Source organism: Geotrypetes seraphini, chromosome 1 (genome assembly GCF_902459505.1).
Source record: "Geotrypetes seraphini chromosome 1, aGeoSer1.1, whole genome shotgun sequence".
Classification (NCBI taxonomy): domain Eukaryota; kingdom Metazoa; phylum Chordata; class Amphibia; order Gymnophiona; family Dermophiidae; genus Geotrypetes; species Geotrypetes seraphini.
Window position 1 is genome coordinate 239,889,362 of NC_047084.1, and position 7,172 is coordinate 239,896,533.

The 7,172-nt window shown below is 42.8% G+C and overlaps 1 long non-coding RNA gene across 1 annotated transcript; it reads right to left on the reverse strand.

Annotated features, from left to right (window-relative positions):
* Positions 1-863: 863 nt before the first annotated feature.
* LOC117362273 lies at positions 864-6,266 on the reverse strand. Its single transcript, XR_004539845.1, has 3 exons — positions 6,170-6,266; positions 5,891-5,995; positions 864-2,779 (listed from the first exon to the last, which is right to left on the reverse strand). It is a non-coding gene; the product is annotated as an uncharacterized LOC117362273 (long non-coding RNA).
* Positions 6,267-7,172: the final 906 nt, after the last annotated feature.

Genomic DNA, 7,172 nt, shown 5'->3' on the forward strand with positions numbered 1-7,172 from the left:
GGCAGGCGAAGGATAGAAGTCTGCTCTCAAGCTAAGTACTTGCCTTCAATTTTGATAACCTTTTGACATAACACCTGTTTGTGCTGCGTGGTCTTTATGTGTCTTGAGATTAAGCCTGGTTTTTTTTGACCAGAGAATTTTTCTCCCGTAAGAGGTAGGGAGTTTTTTCCTCACTGGTATTTTTCCAGGAGAGGGCCAATAATTATAACAAAACTCTTCTTAAAGAGCTTTGTTCTTGTGGAGTGTGTATCCATTGGATTTTGAGGCCCATTTAGTAAATATATTTGTTACTCAATCAATCTGAACACAAACAGCAGGAGACATACAAGTTAATATGTTGTACCATTTTAGAATCATACCTAGTGGTGTCCAAGCACACTTTGGTGTTGCTAGGCATTCTAGACCTAGGCACCACTCCATTAGGCCACCTTTTCACTTGCTTAATTTGGTGGTGCCTAATGCCTATATTGGATGGTACACTGTTGAATGCGTGCAGGACATTGGCGCACCGACAATCCTGCTCCTACATTTGCATGCAGGACAAATTCACACGGCCACTTCTGCCAGTTTGAGGCCTTTCCGTTTGCATTCTGAGGGAGAGTGTGTGTGTGTGGGAACTCACACACACACTCCCGTGGGGCTGGGGTGTGGGGGAACCCCCCCCCCCACTACACTTAAAACTCCTTGCGCTCCCGTGGGGGTGGGGGGTGGGTTTGGGAGAAACCCCCATTACACTTAAAATTCCGTGGGTATGGGTGGGTTGGGGGAAACCCCCCCAGAACCTTCCAGTCATTGCATTTATGGTATGCGTGTTAAAGCCCAGTAAGTTTAAAAACTTGCCACACTTTAATAAAAGAGCCCCTTAAGGCAGTTGCTATAATTTATTTATTAAAAAAATTTATATACTGCTTAAAGTCTAGGCAGTTTACAAAACAACATAATGAAGTAGTACATTATGGTGGGTACTGTTTTGCTTTTCAAATTGACCCTGCAGTATTCTCAGGCTCTGCCTTTTCCTCTTTGACACTTCAGGCATTACAGACAGCTGAGATCTAAGGAATTCTTAGAATATCAGTAATGGTTGGATCTTCTTTGATCCACACAGATATCAAATTTGGTAGCATTACAGCATTTACAGTTTTGACATCTGGTTGGCTTGGCAAAGTGTCAGAATGAGTCATGAGCACGCAGCTGAGCACGCTCTGGGTAGTGGCATAAGCAACTTAATCAAGATACTGAAACCCAAGGAAAAGATGCAAAGGTACAACAGAACATTTCAGCCTACTGTATAATGCCTAAAGAACAACTAAAGTGAACGCCTTCCCTCTAAAAGTTGAAGTTAAAATGAACCTTCATATGTTTTGAAGGGGAAAAGGGTGTAAAAGTATGTTATAAATATAAATATAATAACATCATTATAAAAGATTATACATACAAATACAACTATATTATAAACATAGAGCTCAGTAATATAGAAACATAGAACACGACAGCAAGTAAAGACCACATAGCTATCCATTTTACCTATCCATTATCTCAACTATCCCTTCCTATCTCCCCCTTTGAAATCCTTTGTGCTGTCCCATGCTTTCTTAAATTCAGATACAGTCTACCACTGGGAAACACTTCCATTCATCCACCGCCCTTTTCATAAATAAATATTTCCTTAGATTACTCCTGAGTCTATCCTCTTTCTCCTTCATCCTATGCCCCTTCATTCCAGAATTTCCCTTTGACTCAAAGAGGCCTAACTGATGTGCATCTAAGTTGTGGAGATATTTAAATGTCTCTATCATATCTCCTCTCTCCCACCATTCTTTCACAGTACACATAGTAAGATCTTTAAGTCTGTTCCCATATGCTTTATGATGAACACTTCTTGACATTTTAGTAGCTACCCTCTGGAGCAGCAACATTCTGTTTATATCTTTTTGTAGGAATGATTTTCAGAATTGTACAGAGTAGTCTAAATGAGGTTGCACAAGAAATCAGTGGAATTATTACCTCCTATTTCCTGCTGGCCATTTCTCTTGTCGCACCCAAGCATTCTTGCAGCTTTTGTTGATGCAGCTTTTCTACCAAGTCCTTCTCTTTTTTCGTGCATAGAAATATTTTATCCTGTATACTGTATTTCTGCCTTGGGTTTCTGCATGCTTTGTTAGATCTCCCTCATTCTATTCAGACCATCCACGGTGTCTACCCTACTGTAGATTTTGGAATCATCCACAAAGAGATAAAATCTACCAGACAGCCCTGATACAAGATTGCTTACAAAAATGTTTTTTTTAACTCTATTAATTTTCCATTCAAAAACAGTGCATTAAAATATACATATAATTGACTTCAAGACAGCTTACAAAAATGTTAAAAAGAACAGGACCATGACTTGATCCCTTCACTACTACTCTTTATAGCCTTCCATGCGCATAAGTGCAGTACATCACATCTAATGTTCTTTCAGAATCAACTCTTTGGTTGCCCAATCAAAGGAATTAATCAGATTCAACTGACTGGGCCTACATCTACTTAATACACTGTGTCCAACTTCCTTTGACCTGAAGAACCAGTATGCAGCCTTGAAAATGAAGTCAATTTGAATATCCTACAAAAAAAAGTAAAGGTTGGTGATTCCTTTATGAGGTATAGTGATACATTCTTCTGCCAGTCAGACAAGATGTCCCAAGAAGTGTGCTGCTTGCTGGTGCCAAGATCTAAGAGGTTATGGAGAGTCCTTATTCTGGAGGTAAAGAGGGTATCATGAATCATTTTAACCCTCTTCCTGTGAATATATAAACAGAAACATCAAGCAGGTTCTTCATTTAAGAGGCTATTTTTCAAAAACAGCTCATATAGTTGCAAAGAATATGGATAGTGCTAATATAAGGATTTTATGCAAATATTCAAAGATACGAGAAGGTACCTACATTGTTTCTCTTTGAACATTAACAAGTATAATGGAGGCATAGTCAAAGCTTTTTGTGCAGAAGTGGAAGGGAGGCAAAATGTTTCCATGCCCATTCCAAGTATGCCCAGTGGAATGCCTCTATCCAATGGCTAAAAATGCCCATGATATGTATGCAACCTGAACATACAGCTAACTATCTCCCTCTTATACGAACGCATAGCGTGGGTTGTAGCACCGGCAGCGGCGGTAACTGTTCCGACGTTCATAGAATTCCTATGAGCATCGGAGCATTTATCGCCGCGTTGGTGCTAAAACCCGCGCTATGCATTCGTAAAAGAGGGGGTTGTATTTGAGGAGCTAGGGAAATATATTAATTAGTGTACTCTTGGTTTGTTAGCATGTTTTAACATTTTAGGGCCTTATATTCATCTGGGGCAGCTACAATTTGAAAAGAAGCGCCAGTCTGGAAGCTCAATAGCATATTCAGCAGCACTGTCTGGGTCAGACCAAAAGTCCCTTCTGGTCCAGTATTCTATTTCCAACTGTAGTAAATCCAGGTCACAGGTACTTGGCAGTTTCCCCAAAAGTAGGAAGATTCCACGCTATCTACCCCTGGGAATAAGCAGTAGCTTCCCTCAGTCCTACCTTAATAATGGTTTATGGACTTTTCTTCCAAAAATTTGTCCAAATCCTTTTTAAACCTAGTTTACTAACTGCTTTTGCCATAGTCCCCAATAAGGAGATCCAGCAGCGAATGCCTTTGGCTGGCAGGGCTTGAGCATCTCTACTAGCAAAGGTATGATGTGAAATTTTGCAGAGTCTGTGAGGGAGGGGGAGAAAAAAAAAATTCCTGGCCTTCTCAGTCCAGTCAACACTAATTGAGATGGAAATAGAACCCCTAGTAATAAACGTACAAAAAAAATTGGGTCCTTTATTCAATTTGCAGTAGCAAATGTTTCAATTATACTGAGAGGAAAAGAATCTCAGAAACCCGCTCAGAATCCGACCAAAGGTAAATAGTCTGAGACTTATCGGTTCCGGCTTTCTATCATTGATTCTGTTTTGGCGAAACGGGTCCTGTTGCTGTGGTTTAAAATATCCCGATTCGCTAAGGCCTTTTGATCTGCCAATTACAGAGCATGGTTTATGTGGCATAAGCAGTCCAATACTGGTCGGTTTTCCAATAAGTTAGGCAGGTGCACAAAAATCTTGCACTGTCACAACACTAGTAACATATTTATTAGAAGCACTGTTATTAGGTGTAGTATTTATAGCATGGATATTATTTCATATAAAATCTGGAAGGTTTTTCAGAATCGGTGATAGAAAGACGGAACCGTTAACTCTCAGATTTAATTTGGTCGGATTCTGAGCGAGTTTCTGAGATTCTTTTCCTTCTCAGTCCACCCCTGGAGATCCTGCAAAATTAAGTTCTGACTACATGCCTGAAATGAACCTAAAACAAACTTAACATGTCTATCTTGTGCACATCCTTAGTATACATAAATGCTGATGGTATAGAGAACTTCATCATCTGGAAAGTCTCAACAAAGTGAAAATAAACCAAAATGTGCATATTTCTAGGATTTGAGTTTGGGATGCAAGGAGCTCTTTATTATTGTTTTATATATTTATGTATGGATGATGATTTTAATTGTGTAGCACTGGTTAAGTGTTATGTTTTCCTTTTACCTTTACATTGATAGGAAAGACAGAATATGAGTGTCAAAATTAAATTAAATCCAATAATAAACATTTAGGGCTGGCACTTACTTGTGTAACATGCGGAGTAGAGAATGACATGGGGACAAATCTGTCCCCATCTCCGCAGGATCCATCTTTATCCCCATCCCGGCCCTGTGAGTTCTGCCCCTGTCGCTGCCCCATCCCTGCAACCTCTGTCCTCACCTGCACAAGCCTCGAACGCTTGAAAATGAGGGGTGGGAGCTCATGGTGGGATAAGACAGGCTCTTAGAAGAGAAATGGTGAGAAGTGGAGAGGGAGAAGGCAAAATAGGCAGGGGGGGGGGAGCTATAAGGGTGGTGGAGCTATCAATGGTGCAATAAAATGAAGAGAAAAATAAGACCATAGCATGGATGACTGTTTTTGATTCTGTGTGACAGAGGATATGAGAGTTTATGTGCATCCGTGTGGATAAACTGTGGCAGTCATTTAATTTTGTGCACAATTCAAATATTGATGACTGTAGCCAGGGCCGATGATAACTAGAAAGCTATGAATGAAACCCATAAATTATGTTATGAATTGACTCTTCAGCTGATAAATTATTATTGTACGGCATGAACGAACAGTTGAGGAGGCTGTACATGATTTGCTCTTGTTTGTGTTCTAAATTGTGTCGATATTTACTAAAACAGAGTACATTACTCATATCACTCTATATGAGCCATGCTCACATCTCTAGTTGATCATGCGTTTTGCAGAGCGTGCAATCAGATATGTATCACAAGGATTCTGCATGAAAGTACTGTTCACGCTCAGAGCTTTTCTGTTATAGTTCCGTTGTTAGTTGAAGTCTATTCAGGTATGGAAAAGCTGTGCACAGTAATATTTCTGGCACAGAGGGGATTACCACGGAGGTCTAGAATCGTGTGCCTAGAGGAACTCATTCATACACTTTTTCTGTTGGACTTTCTGTCTGGCCTGTGCTACAGACACTTGGAAGAATCAATCCATGTCTACTAGATCAAGAATATAAAGTACAGCAGAGGAAATGGTTATTTCTGTTAAATCAGGGAACATAGAAAGAATTGCTATTATAAATCGTCAAGTTGGAAAGTAGATAAATAATGCTTTCCAGGGCAAATACTGTCCAGTTACTGATAAATGTTTTCCAAGTTCACTTGAACCCTATGGGTGAGAAAATAACTCAGCACTGAAAGCCTCACTCACCGTGCACACTGCAGGGGAAGAGAAGAAGGTTTTATTGGCAGTAAGGTTGGTCTGTTACTATGGGTGACTTACAAAAATTATTGTGTGATGTTTTTACCATGCTATTGAGTGATATCAGACCTCCAATGCAATAATTCTTTATCGCTTACTTCAATTGGCATTGTCATCTTTTCATACCTGAAACAAAATGTAGTCTTTTAAAAGAATTCAGAAAGTGGTTTGTTCTAAGCAGCTTCTACTGAGCTCTAATGGAGAATAAATTAACAGAATGATAAACAGAGACTGTGAATGCTTGGTTAGTGCTGTTGTATACATAGATTTCTGTGGCTTGCATAACAAAGGGTGACATACCTTTTTTTTATGGCTTCAGGAGAGGTTGCAAAGCATGTTTTTGATAAAAGCACGGCTTTGCATACAAAGGCTCCCAGATATTCCTTTCAGCAGTGTACCGTATTTTCACGCAGATAACGCGCACCCGTGTAAAACGCGCACACGGGTATAGCGCGCAGAAACCACGATTTTATGTACAAAAACTTTTGTATACCGCGCTCACGGGTATACCGCGCATGCTGCCCGACTGTCCTTTCGCCCGCCCCGACTCTCCTCTGGCCACCCCGACTCTCCTTTCGCCCTCCCCGACTCTCCGTGCGCTGTCCCGACTATCCGTTCACCCTCCCTGACTTTTCGTGCACTGCCCCGACTCTCCGCGCCCCCAGATGGGACCTAAGGCTCCAGGGCCTATTCTGATTGGCCCACGCGCCTTAGGCCCCACCAGTAGGCGGAGCTTTGGGACGGATGGGCCAATCCGGCCTCATTCCGTCGTTGGCTGCCTGCCGGACAGGCGGGTTTGGCTCCCGTCTGTCCGGCCAACTACCAAAGGTACGGGGAAGGGGGGTGGGGGTGTCGTGTGGGTCGGCCATGGGGGTCGCGGGTCGGCTGGGGGGGCGGTCGGAGGTTCTTGGGGGGGGCGGTCGTTGGAGGGAGGGGGGTTTGCGTTGAGGGCAGGAGGGCCTGGGATCCCTCCTGCCCGTAATGTAGTGCGGGGTGGGGGTAGGGGGTCGCCGTGGCCAGGAGGGTTTGGGCTCCCTCCTGGCCCGATATTGTCGGGGAGTTGGGGAGTCGGCTGGGCAAGAGGGCTTGGGCTCCCTCTTGCTCCGATTGTGGATGCGGGTGCGGGTGGGAGCGCGTGCGAGCGGTCGTTCGGGGTGGGGGTGCGAGCGGTCCTGCTGGGGGGGGTGAATCGGGCGTCGGGCAGGGTGGGAACTATGTAAAAAAAATTTTGTATACCGCGCTCACGCGTATAACGCGCGAGGGGTATGCGCGGTAGGTAAAAATGCGTATAACGCGCGTGTTA